Raw genomic sequence first — 14,168 nt, forward strand, 5'->3', positions numbered from 1 at the left:
TTGTGTTTAACTTCAAACAAGTCGTAAACTAGTGCTTCGTTTACTAGTACGAAGAACAGCATCACTCCAGCCCCCTAGTGGCACAGCGATATGTCTGCGGACTTATAATACTAGAAACCAGATTTCAATACCCGTAATGGGCAGAGCACAATGGCTCCTTGTGTAACTTTGTGTTTAACTTCAAACAAGTCGTAAACTAGTGCTTCGTTTACTAGTACGAAGAACAGCATCACTCCAGCCCCCTAGTGGCACAGTGATATGTCTGCGGACTTACAATACTAGAAACCAGATTTCAATACCCGTAATGGGCAGAGCACAATGACTCCTTGTGTAACTTTGTGTTTAACTTCAAACAAGTCGTAAACTAGTACTGGCATCAAAAAAACTCTTTGTGTAAGAGAGAAAACATGATGATATCTGATGCATGTGAATGGCTCCGCAAATAGGTTTAGGTTAGTTTCTTTTTTCAGATGTTAACTATAATACGTTATTAGTTAATTATGGCGTTTATCATAAATTCAACATTGAACTGTCGCCTAGAGTTCTTTCCTAGAAGGCCCGACTCGTAATCCGAGGGTCACAGGTTCGAACCACGGTTACACAAAACATGCTCGCCCTTTCAACCGTGGTAGCATTATAATGTGACGGTCAATTGAACTATTCGTTGGTAAAAGAGCAGCCAAAGAGTTGGAAGTGGGTGGTGATGACTAGTTGCCTTCCCTCTAATCTTACACTGCAAAATTAGGGACTGCTAGTGCAGGTAGCCCTCGTGTAGCTTTGCGCGAAATTCAAAACAAACGAAACCAATCTTTCCTATAAAGAGTGAGAACAGGAGTTAGCTCAAGTATTGCTGCTAAGAAATACACTCTAGACATCTTGTATATTCCCAGTATCATTATGGACTAGTTTGCTGATTTTCTCATGGTATGGGCACGAGAGTTATCATTACAGGCCATATTAATACCTGGAGCTTTGTCTGTGTACACTGATAGAAATGGGAATTGAAAATCATTGGAGAAGGTACTATAAACAAACTGAATTTTAACCAGTAATAATGCCCCTCCCCATAACAAAAATAGCAGAGTGGGGAATAGATGGCGACTCTGACTAGTATACCTCACTCTATTGTATACATGTTACATTCTGTGGGTTTCAATGGCCTCAGAAATCTATAAGAACAACAGGATTTCAATGCACGATTGTTGAGAAAAGAACAAATGATTCATAGAAGTAAACGTCGTCGTCACAATAAACCCGTGGACTCGGCAGACAGTCCGATGTGGCTTTGCTTTAAGAAAACACACACAGTAAATCCAAATGGAACGCAACAGAAGTGAGGCAAGACTAGTACTAAAGTACGCAGTGGCCAACAGGTGTAATAAAGGAGATTGTGAGATGAAACAGAAGAGAATCGAATTCAGTAAAACTAGCTCATAATTCTGGTATTAAAAAAAACAAAAGGCAAAGCGAGGTGGGACAATTTTTGTAGGCAGCGTGATCCAACAGAACTCAATACACTGAACCAACTGTGAAAACTGAAAACAAAATCTAAGGAGTATCAAGTGAATGTATTACCATCGGGCTACAAGAGATCAGAAGACTAAATGATGAATGCCCAAGAACTGATGATAAGAAAAGGTAACGCCTTCTTGCAGAGGCGTAGTATTCACCTACAAGGAAATGGGCGCCCCTTTGTAAGACAATTACGACAGAAAATAAATGACAAAAGTTAACAGGAAGTTAACCTACGGTTGGAAATCACAGTAACATAAGAAAAATTGGAGAGCATACTTTAATCCTTATTTTGCGTTTGCGGCTTATGTAGATTTGCTCACTGCCTTATGTGCAAATATTAGCGAATTTTTGCGGCTGACCATTCAAAATGTTTCACGCATAGTGCTTGCGTCATGTAATGTCAAGTGCAGTTTAAGGGTTAAGTAACATAGGAATTCTTTATCAAGTCCAGGTTGTGTAAGATTGTCCAAAATCAAAATTATTCATGGAAGAGAAAGAAGAACTGACTGAAACAATAAATTTGTCGATGGTGGAGGGTCAGTTAGAAAAGGGCCTCAGACTGGTCGATAGTAGTGTTGCTCAAACCCTTTAAAGACCACTGTACACCAGAGGGATCTGGACAAATGGCAAAGACAAGCGTAGTGGTAAAGCTCCTGAAAATATAACAGCAAAGACCAAGAGGAAAGATATTTTCTGCCTACCATAACCAAAAAGATTCACTACTTCAAATGAGTAGTCATGAAATTAATCTAGCAGCATATTCAGACATCACAAGCACTGCTGTTGAGCTGTTTGGCCCTAAAGATCACTATAATCAAGTGTAACTGGCAATTCTACAATGAAATGATCGAGAAGACTCGTGTTCTCATATAGTGGATATTGGATGTGTTGTACACCCAGTATTGTAAGTTGAAATTTGTTAAATGGAGGTATGAAACTTTTGCAGTCAGCTGTGAATTTCCACAAGGATCCCCATAGAGTCCTTTCATCTTTAATGTATAATAGCTAATCTGGTCAGTGCAGTGTAATGTCCCGGAACAACTCCATGTACACATGGTGATGTTTAAAAGTGTCTAACATATATTAATGAAGCAGGGGAAGGTCTGCAAGAAGCCATTAAAAAAGATCTAACGTAACAAAATATTCATCAAACCAGATAGAACCTGTTCAGTATTGGCTACAAGATGTCACAGACTCTGATTGAAAAAGAGTACAGATTGATAGTGTGCACATATTAATTACTTTAGAAAGAAATCGGTAATGAGTCTTTACCCTTTATAAATATACTGCAGCTAGTATATGCAGCACTGTAAACTTTGTCTAATGATAGCAACAGTTATGACCAGAATAGTGCGTGGGATCCACTTCTGGGCATCATTGGTAAAGCCAGTAAATACCAAATTACAGAGGGCACAGAGTACAACATTCCAACACCTTGCACTTTTGGCTCACTTTGAACAGCATTACTACAAGATAAAATATAATCAGGTAAGGTCATCTCGCCTACCATACCAACAGTTATGCTGGTATCAATTGCAAACAAAACAGTAATACAGAGACTGAAATTGGTCGAATTATGGGTCAGTAAAACCAAAAAAGATGTAGAGAAGATATGCTCACTGGAAAAAAATAAGAGAACCGAGTTAAACACAGTGAATATTGGCAACAGGATGCAGAAGGCATGAACTGGATGATCCAGTTCATTCAGAACAAAATTTAAAACATAGGATGTATTTGTTTAGTTGACAAGTAACAATCAAAATATTGTAATTGTAGCTTTCAAATTTTTTTTTAAGTTTTGATGACGCATTTTGTGGCGTCAGCCTTTTTTTTTTCGATAACAAAATTACTAAACCTCATTGCAAAATTTGAGGCATAATTTGCCCGGAGAAGATGGGTAAAAACTTAAGACACCAAAACGTTCCCCTGATAACAATCTGTATTCCAGGTCACACCATTTAACGAAACAGTGCACCGCTTAGCTCTTCCAAAATTTAATCAGGAAAACACCATGCAAACTGGGGTAACAGAGGTAACAATGGTTTTCTGGAGGAATGAGAGTGAAAGCTTGGATGTGGGGTGAGCTCGAAAGTATTTAAAGACGACAGACGCTACTTTATTTGTTAACCTGAAGGTGACCTAAGAAGGTTGAAACGTTGTTCTCTACTTTATTTTAATAAAGGTTTTAATAACTATACCAGCTGTCTTGAGACGCTACTTATAAAACATTAAATTAGACATTATAAGTTGACTACCCTATTGGAGGGGAAGAGAATTACGCCATACTTTTCAAACACAAAACTGACAGAAGTAATAATTAATCACCCTATTTAAATTGGGTACCCCAGGTTTAAAATAAATATTGTAATAAAGAAATTACATTGTAATTGGAGTATAAACTAAGAGTAGTTGTCTCACTGTGATTGGTACTTCAAAACAACGCCACGTGGTATGCGCACCAACAAACGTGTTGCGATAGGACTCCAAAGTTGAAGAAAGGTGAAACACTAGCGTGTAAATAAATAAATATTTGTGATAAATGAATTTGGACATCGTGTCGATATGTTTTATTTAACATTGCGTCATTTTAAACGTGTGTTTGTATATAGGTTAAAAAATGTGAACTAAACATGAAAACATATATAGATATTTTATGGTTAAAAATAAGAAAATTGCAGAAAACACTGCCAGGTTTCTCCTAGGTTAAAGATTATGCGAAAGGGGCTTTAATTACACCTTATATAGCATTGATGAAAAATAATGTGTTGTTATTCTTGTGTGTATTAGTAATTTTTTAAAAATATTTTTGTTTTGTTTTTTACTTGCTGCATTCGGATAACTGTAGTCTTTTATTCGTTGCCTAATTTGAAATACTTATCTGTCGCTGTTTGTGTGAATTATATTTTGTGTTTCACTCTTTACCCCACATGGATGAGCTACTAGTTTCACAGGGTTAGACAAATTAAAAAAGAAAAAGAATCGCCCGAATATGACTGCAGAAACTAAACATATTATGGATGAGAAGTGATTTCAGTAATAAACATCACAATAATGTAAGTACTCGGAATAGCATTTAGTGATTGGCCTATCCCTGCAATGTGTAATATATATAACATTTTCTGTGCCAACTGATACTCAAAATTTGTTCGAGAGTCCTTACATTAAGTGATCGGTTGTCTGTACTGTGCTCACCACGGGTATCGAAACCCGTCTTTTAACGTTGGAAGAATTGAGGGTTGCCGCCGAGCTCCTGGTGGTAGTTGAGTTTAAGTACATTTTTATGTCGTCACAGACACCAGTATACGTCAGTTAAATGTGCACATCAGATATTGATGTTTAAGAATTAACTTACACTTTTATCTAAAAGTTTCAAGTTCATGTATTACGCCCGTAAGAAAACATACATAATAATAGTAATGTAGTGTATAATGTGCAGAAACATTGGTAACGAACCTGCTACACCATAGCTGTAAGTATGTACCATCTCTTTAGTGAATAAGAAATCGGGACCACACACACACACTAGTTATAATGGATTTTAAGAAACCCAAAACTCGAACGCTTCCTATTAACTCTCTAATTTCATCACGGTAAGAACCACACACAAATTGTGATGGTTTTTGAGATACAGAGAGTGATTAAATTTGGGGACACCCCACCTACAAGGAAATGTCACAAAACAGGAGGGTTTAAAAAAAAAAAAAAAAAAGACCCTAAACGTGAACATAACTGTTTAACTTCCTGTCTTAATTGACTTTATATAAAAAGAAGGAAAAAAGACCAAATTTTCAGCCGATTCTTGGATCGTTATCATGAACAATATAACGAAAAACCTAACCATCGCTAGATGACTTGGATATCACTATGAAACTTTGCATACAAAGCAGTGTGTTCTAGTAAAGTAACAGTTTTCAAGCTTACAGCGCTACACATGAACATCAGTTAATTCAGACCGCTGTGGTGTTTCTATAGAAACATGAAATAGTGAGATTGGTATGGACACTCACACTTTGGTAGTAATACGAAAAAGTGGTGGAATTGTTTGTAGTGTGTTTTAATAGACACGCGCACACTTATGTACTGCGATCTAGAAATAAGTCTCGGTTGTTCTTGTTAAGTATAAAGGGGACTATCTGTGCTCTGCCAACCACGGGTAGACATATTGTGTCACTGGGGGACAATAAAAAGTCTAAGAATATTGTGGTTACATTGGATGAACTCTTAAGAAAATGAGTGTGAGATTCTCATAGTGTATGTGTGTCAGACAAGCTTCCAAATCCTTGATAAAAAAATTTGGTTATGTTTAAGCAATCATTCACGATCAGTATCCAATGTCTGGTAATAGCTATAAACGTAGGATATAGGTTTGTTTGTTTGTTGTTTTTTTTCTGATGGAATGCTTACGCTACACGCTTATAATAGGAAACGGGATAAGTGGATTTGAACCATTTGTACCGGGTTATAACAACCGTTCGCTGAGCATTAAAGGAGAATTACGAGGTTATATGATATAACCATAAGTGTGTTGTGAATAAGACACAATTAACGTGTAACATTACTTGGTGTGGTAATCTTCAAAATATTAAATAGCAAAAAGTCTATCCGCATATAACAGGCAAATAGCTAGACTGATTGTTACCAAATCTGATGAATAATAGCAGAGAGTCCCTGAGGATGATATGGGGAAGTCGTTGTTATCTCGTAGGGAGACTCTCTCTGTTTTGTTTTTCCTGTACGTTGAATGGGTACGTCAACTAGCGTGAAGTTCAATCTTTAGTTTATTCTTTTGAGAAGCTCTGATAATCGAATGTTGACTAGGAAGAAATATAAATATATTTATTTCTTGTTTTGGAAGCTTTTATTTCACATTGTGTTGTAACCTACAGAGTGTATCATTCTTTTCGTGATTTATGGCTTGCGCACATTCTAATGACGTCATGACAATACAAATTGCGACGGTAAGCGTTCCCTATGTGACAATTTTATTGTCTACTGACTGACTGACATACAACACACTGCTGTATTGTGGTACGAATGGTTAAAAGAGTAACTCTCCCAAAGCGGCCTTAGGACCTTTTTTGGGAAGGTCATTTTGTTTTGATTTAATTAGACACATTTTATATAGCTTGATGTACACAGACATATTATTGAGCCCCCCGCTAGTACAGCGGTAACTCTACGTATTTGCAGCGCTACAATCAGGGGTTCGATTCCCCTCGATGGACTCAGCAGATAGCCCAATGTGGCTTTGTAATAAGAAAATACACACACATATATATTATTGAAGACAGAAAGGTCGTGCTACGATGTAAGTTTCAAGTGAATTAGTTTTAGAAGTGATTTCATTATACATGTCATTCGTTAGGCCACATTTGGAATATTGTGTTCAGTTTTGGGTTCCTTAGGAAAGACATTGAATTGTTGGATGGAAGAGTTGTTCTACGAGGACAGATTGAAATCTCTCCAACTGTTTTTAGTTGAAAAACGGAGAATTAGGGGGGATCTGATTGAAGTGTTTAAGATTGTAAAGGGAACTGATAGTGTCGATACATCATATTTTTTCATACTTAACAGTAGGATTAGAGGGCACAGATGTAAATTTTGTCAGGGTTAGAGTCATCTTCAGGTAAGACAGTTTTATTTTTCCAACGGGATGGTTGGTCTATGAAATGGGTTGGCTTTGGATGTTGTGGAAGCAATAATTTTAAGTGAATTTAAGAGAAAGTTTGATAAATAAATGAACGATAAGGGCTGTCAACTCTAAATTAAGTTTAGAGAGTAGAACAGGCGAGATGGACCAACAGGTTCCATGTTGTCCCACAACGTTATATTATCAAAGTTCATCAGTAATGTTGAATTTAATAAAGGTGCAGCTTTGATAAATCTAAGTTTTATGACGTCATAAAACTCTGACGTCAGATGATACTGATTGGTGGTTTATCAGTAGTTGTAGTGATAAGTTTATCGCTGCTTTTGATGGGAATATTAAGGATGAGCAGCACGTGAAATAAAATGGCTGGAAATCCCATAGCATGCTTTGTAAATTCCAAGAGTGTGTTTCACCAATTTGTGCATATAAACCCTAAGGGAGTGTCGTACCAATTTTTACACGTGCAAGGAACTTAAAATATCTGTTGCTGAAATGTTGGTTGTCAAGTTCAAGACTTCTGGGAACTTCTCACATATGGTTTAGACGGTCCATTGTGTAGCTTTGCTCTTATCAACAAATACGCAAGACCTGCTTGAAATGTGACTAGGTTATTTTTAATTAGGATACACAGGTTAATGCTCCTTAAATAACAGACTTTGATACCACTGCAAGTCGAGGATCTAATAGATGTAAATTCAAGTGTTTGTATTCAGGAAATAATCTGTTTGAAAAAAATAGAGTCCGCTCATGCTTTGAGATTTGTCCATTTAATATATTATACCCTCGACAGTAACCACAACAGACAACAATATTTTAGTGTTCTCAATTCAGTCTTCATTAATATCTTAGACGAGGTTTAGTTTATTCGTATCGTCTCTAATCTGTTGGTTAAGTTACCATTTTGTTTGGATCAAGGAAGGCTAGAGCACTCAAGTAACGATCTGCGAGTCGTGGATTCGAGTCCTGTCACTGAGCATACTCACCTTTTCAGCCATGGAGGTGTTGTAATGCAAAGGTGAATCCCACTTTTCGTAGGTAAAGAGTAGTCCCAAAGTTTGCTGTAGGTGATGATGACTGGCTATCTTCCCTCTGGTACAACACTTCTAAGTTAGGGACAGCTAACGGAGATAGCTCTTATACATGGCATTCAACAAACAGACTTTCAGATTTGGGTGTTACCTTATTCATTACGTCAGTTATTTGACGTTTGACGTCACCGTTCTCTGATATTACGGGATTACCTTAATTGTATTGGCTCCAACCTGCTTTGATGTCGCTGTTCAAGTTTCCTTTTGGTTTGATGATATGGTGAGCGTGAAACTGTACGTAACCCTGTGGTAAAAATGTGGTACATATCAAAATTATTTGTAATAAACAGATCGTCCTATGCGATGAAAACTTTTGACAAAGTCTGAGAAGCAAAATTATTTATAGACTAGGGAGCGCTTACACATTTCCCCCAGTAGCACAGCGGTAATTGTGTGTGCAAATTTTGTATAATTATTAAACATATTTTCTAGTTTTTATACGTGTGCAAGCGAGCGCTTGCCTATTAGTATAAAATAGTACGGATGATCCCAGTTTCCGTCGTAGAGGTGCTTGTTTCCAAATATGTACGAATTTTCCGTGATGCCGAATAGTACATTCTAGTATGATCTGTGTTTACAAAGCTACAGATTTGGATGATAGGCATATTTGTTTGTTGTGTTTTTCAGGCTATAAGCAAAAATTTTATGATTGGTATAAAATAGAGACCTCACAGTTTACTAGGGAGAGACCCCCCCAAAATTTATTCTTGTGGGTCGTAAGTTCGAATTCCGTCATTTTATATGCTTATTAGTCACCAAGGTGTTATAATGATATGAGCAGTCCCACTATTCGTTTGTAAAAAGAGTAAGTCAAGAGCTGACGATGGGTGATGTTAATTAGCTACCTTCCCTGTAGTATATAACTTCATAATTAGGGACGAATAGCGCTCGTGTAGTTTTATGCAAAATTCAACAAACAAACATACAAACCCTTTAAACTCCATAGAAAAGCCGTTCCTGGACGTTTGGAACTCTGTGACCAGTGATTCGGTTACTTGTCGTAACATGAAGTATGAATTAAAACGGCCATCAACGAAATTAAAATGTGACGGGAAAACGATAACAACAGTAAGTAAATGTAGTTAATGTAGTTTATCAAATAAACTGTCCACTCTATTACCCAAAGTGTGTTAAAATAAAAAATACACGGTCGTATTTCCGTTCCTTATACGTGTCCACATTTCTTCATCAATTTGCAACAAACCTGACACAGTGATACAGAATGACATGAAAAAGGTTATTAAATGGTTGGGGGGAGGCTTCACCCCCGTATTCTGTATAACTAAACGTCAATACGTGTGTGTGTGTATCTGTCTCATACATTTTCACATTTCGTGATCAATCAGCACGAAAATTAACAAAATGATAGGGGACCACACGAGGAAAGTCGTGAGAGGGGTCAGTCCCCCATCTAATATATTGATAGTATTGTTAAAATCAGTATTTCTCTTTTCAGTAACGGTACTTTTATGTATTTTATTGTACGTTTAATGTTCATTATGTTAAACAAAAAGTAACATGATTTCCTATTCTTTTTACAACCAAGGTTATATTTAACACTTCTAACGGTCGAATACTCCATCCATGTCGAAGGTCCGATGCCAATATTTACGTGGTATACAAACAGTGAAAACTAATGTTATGCCAGGTCATCAATTCATGAAATACTGTTTGTTTTGTTGTTTTTACTTAGTTTTACGAATTGGACACTTTAACTGACATATGTACAATTACACGCAACGCGTTGATGCATCTAGTGACGATTAGTGACTACCTCGCCTATTCTAAACGCATCGTCTTAACACTAACTGGATAAAGACTTCGTTAGCATGCCCAGAAACTTGTTAACTCGACGAGCTTGTTATCCAGTCTAAATAAGGCCAGGTTCTGCCCCAATTTTCTTTCTTTCTCTCTGTATAACAGTTTTGGATCTTTGACGTCACTTTACCATCTTGTTTTATTACGTTGCCTATTGCACTGTATATTATGATTTTCAAAGTTTCCATATGTGTATATTTGAACGGAAATAACTAATGCTCGTGTGTGCGGGCGAACACGTTGCGTTACGTGTACACCAATATATTTTTCGCCTCCTATAATTCCAATACTCTTTTAAGTATTAACATAAAATTACAGGTGCACGTTAGCTGTTTAAATGTGTATCTACCTAAAACGCATTGCACTTTATGAATGGATTTAGAACAACCCGATGATTCAGCAGTGAGCGCAGGAAATATCGCCCTTTGTATAACTTTGTACTTTAAATAAAATAGAACAAACCCATTAAAATTTCAAGCCGATACACTACAGTCACCCTCTCTCTTAAAAATACACACACAAAAAAACAGCGTGATGGAAGTTTTAAGATCACAGATGTAACTTTCTGACAACACAAACTGAATGACCATTTCATATCTTAAGTCATTTTAAACAACACTAACTCATACTTTCAGATTTTTTTTTATAGAATCCGCTTGCTTATTCTGTTTATTTCCTTTCACTTAACGCTAATACAAGATTATTAAGAAGCATTAGTGTTATGAAGTAGTTCTTCCTTAATGTTTAACAAGTTCAACAGTTAAACTAAACCTTACGTTTTATCTTCACTAAGAATGTGTATTTTGGCGAGAAGGAAAAATCGACCTTGTGATAACTTGTCTTTTTTTTTCTTTAATCTTACCAACTAAACAAAACAACTTCTGTTTGTTTAAAAATAACTTATACAGTTCACTAGAAATGTGTGAACACGAATAAGACAAGTGTTTTTTTATATCATGGTCTTACTTTGGAGGCATTTCTACTTCTAAGAGTTATAGTAAATAATTCGGCGCAAATTAAATGTGATACAAAAGGAAGAAACTTTTTGTACAGTGTTTGTGTTAAGTACTTATTAATTAGGTTGCGTTGATTGTTGTCGTTGTTTAATGTTGTAATACTGTGTTATTGATTTTGACGCGAAAAAAACGTATCGATGTTATACGAAGTAAATATTGGGAAATGTTTGGATTACAATATCATGTTTTTAGAATAAGGGAAGTAGCAATATACGTCTTTCGTCAATTACATGTAGATACTATCTATCCCCAATAAAATTACTAGACCTTAATCTATGCATTTCGATTCGCATGTAAGGTAATAAAAACGCAACGGGACAATAACCCGTTTCGTTAATGTTCACTAAGAATTGAATATTTTAACTTTTTTCTAATGGCGAGAGTACAGAGGGGTGTTATCTCAATGTAAGGTTTACGACAGCACGTTTCGAGTTTCAGATGTAAACATCCTCTGCAAGTACATTCTGCCCTTAAAGGTAAGTGTTCTGTAAGTGGACGTTTGTTTTGAACATAGAATATTTTTGTTAGTGTAAAGAAAACCCTACTTGAGTGCAGTTCGCCATTGTCGTGTGGTTGTGATGTACTTAATTACTACTTACCACCATTGAAACAAGATGTTTGATATCAAACTGTTAACCGACAGTCTGTTATTTCAACCTAACCACGCGCACGTGTTTATTTTTATTTGTGTGTTTAACAGTTTGTGTGTGGAATTGGGAGCCTGTACCGTTGATCGCAAACTAATGAAACCTTTGGTTGTTACAAGTGTGTTAAATAAATAAAGTCGACAAATTCTGACAAAGTTAAGTCGTACAGGGTTGTGACTAATGGTGCTAGTTTAACGGAACTTTGTCACTTGTTTATAAAGTGCGAAGTAATCTCAGAAGTAAAGTTTTTTTCATGTTTGTTTGTTTGTTTTCATTGTAAACACGACTCTCCTTCAGTTTTTTCAGAGATAGTATAAATCTGGTTATATTTCTTTACCTGGGTAGCATCAAACTTTCATAGTTGTGTAATGTGTGTGTTGAATTAAATTCTATTCAAATGTAGTTTACATTTAGTATTTTACTGATATGTACGCATGATAATGTATATTTATATTGCAACTGATATAAATCTTGTAACAAATATTATAGAAGTTTACATCATATGACACCCCCCCCCCCCAGAAGAGATGCTAATAATGATTTTACTTAAGATTCTAAGAGTGTTTTATATGAAACAAGATAGAAACCTCTAAAACCCGTGTGCTTTCAAAAGGTGGGCCTTCTTTAGTTTGCCCTTGAAGAAGAAGGGTCCACCTATTGAAATCATTGGGTTATATCTGTCATATCTGACAAGACTTCTTGAACCCATGTGTTTTTGTAACATAACAATTGTAAAGAACAATAATGGAGTTCTGTAATATTCACTGGTCTTGTTAATGGAATGAAATTTCTAGTCCATCAGTTGTCTGACTTTTGTTTCTCTTCTTCCATTATACTAGGTTATTCATATCTAGTTAGGTCTAGTTATGGACAAAAGTAACAAAAAAGCTATTTGTCCAATGTTCATAAAGATGCTGCCTAGAGTAGGAAAATTATGATGCTCAACAACAAAATTCAAACAGCTGTGACCTCTGTTGAGGTAATTAATACTAAGGTTGTAAAAAACTGAATGCCAGCCTTCTTAAAAGATAACTCCATACTAATATTTTGTTTTTACCTCTGAAGTCTTATGAACAATAATTTCTCAGTGATTTATATTTTGCTCAGGGCCCACCAGTGCCTTAATATGGCACTGATTGTGGCATGACCTGGTGGTTGGAGAGCTCAACTAGTTACTTTGGAGCAAGGGATTTCAGTTGTGGGAGCATTATAATATTATGGTCAGTCCCACTATTCATTTGTTAAAAATTAGTCCAAGTATTGGTGGTAGATAGTGTTGACTAACTGCCTTCCCTCTAGTGTATCATTTCAAAATTAGGGATGACTAGAGAAGACATAGTAACTTTGCATGAATTTTAACAAACAAATAATTCAGCTTCAAACCCACTTCAGACAGTTACTGAATTACAACTGATATAAATAGAATGTCTGTTAAATATGTTTTGAGACATATAGAATGAGACAGTAAAACTTTAAGCTGAATAACTGATATGTTTTTATCCAACCTGTTTTTCATGTATTGCTGAGAAATAAAACCAACAAGTATAAATATTGTATTAACATGATGTTGTGAAACTGGATGAGAGATGTCCTAGTTAGTAACATGTGGTGAAAGAAAATGGTGTTAAATATTATTTATTCACACTTGCAGTTTAGATTCTTTAATGTAATAGTTAACAATAATGTGAGGAAAAATGTATGATTTTTACTAGAATATTAAGCCTATTGATGTTACTTTACTTTTTGGTACTGTTAGCACGCACCATTGTTTTATTAGCTTTACGTAGCAAAGGTTTAATGAAGATGGCATTTTTAATCAAGTAATTTTATTTGTTTAGAGTTTTTTCAATAGTGTGTAAACGTTCAGGTGTATGGAAGCCATGCCTGATGTCAATGTGATTTCAGTACCTGTATTTTCATTTCACTCAAATCAGTAAGTGACCCGACATCAGAACTTGAATCTCTCATATTTTGAATGTAGTGATAAAAACTAGCTACAGTTCGAGACAGTATACTAATGAAGCTTTAGTATAACATTTAAGGCTTTGAAGAACAGTTGTTGAAATGGTTACTAAACAATAATTTATTTTTAACTGGTTTTGATTGTTAGTTTAATTTGTTTTGGTGAATTTTCAATATGAAACTGATTAATTCAAAATTATTTGTAATCAAAAAATATTTCTGTCATGAGAGATACATTTCAGCTAAAAAATTCAAGTTCTTTGGTTTTCTTGCATTTATAAACCTTACTACTTGTAAGTATAATTAACATTCTCAAAATGAAACTGTTAAACCATATATGTTTTAAACAGTGTTCAACAAAATAATCTATTCATGAAGACTTGGATTTTTGAAGGCCAGTAATTTTAAGATAAAAGTAATATTTATTTTAAATTATGATGAAAAATCTGTTAATTTTTACAGTTACTAGGTT

At 35.5% G+C, this 14,168-nt stretch overlaps 1 protein-coding gene across 1 annotated transcript in view; it reads left to right on the forward strand.

The window, feature by feature from the left end:
* The window catches only part of LOC143253780 (G protein-coupled receptor kinase 1-like), a 93,126-nt gene that overhangs the window by 54,160 nt on the left and 24,798 nt on the right, over nucleotides 1–14,168 (forward strand). The window lies entirely within an intron of this gene.

The sequence above is a fragment of the Tachypleus tridentatus genome, chromosome 6 (assembly GCF_004210375.1).
Source record: "Tachypleus tridentatus isolate NWPU-2018 chromosome 6, ASM421037v1, whole genome shotgun sequence".
Taxonomy (NCBI): domain Eukaryota; kingdom Metazoa; phylum Arthropoda; class Merostomata; order Xiphosura; family Limulidae; genus Tachypleus; species Tachypleus tridentatus.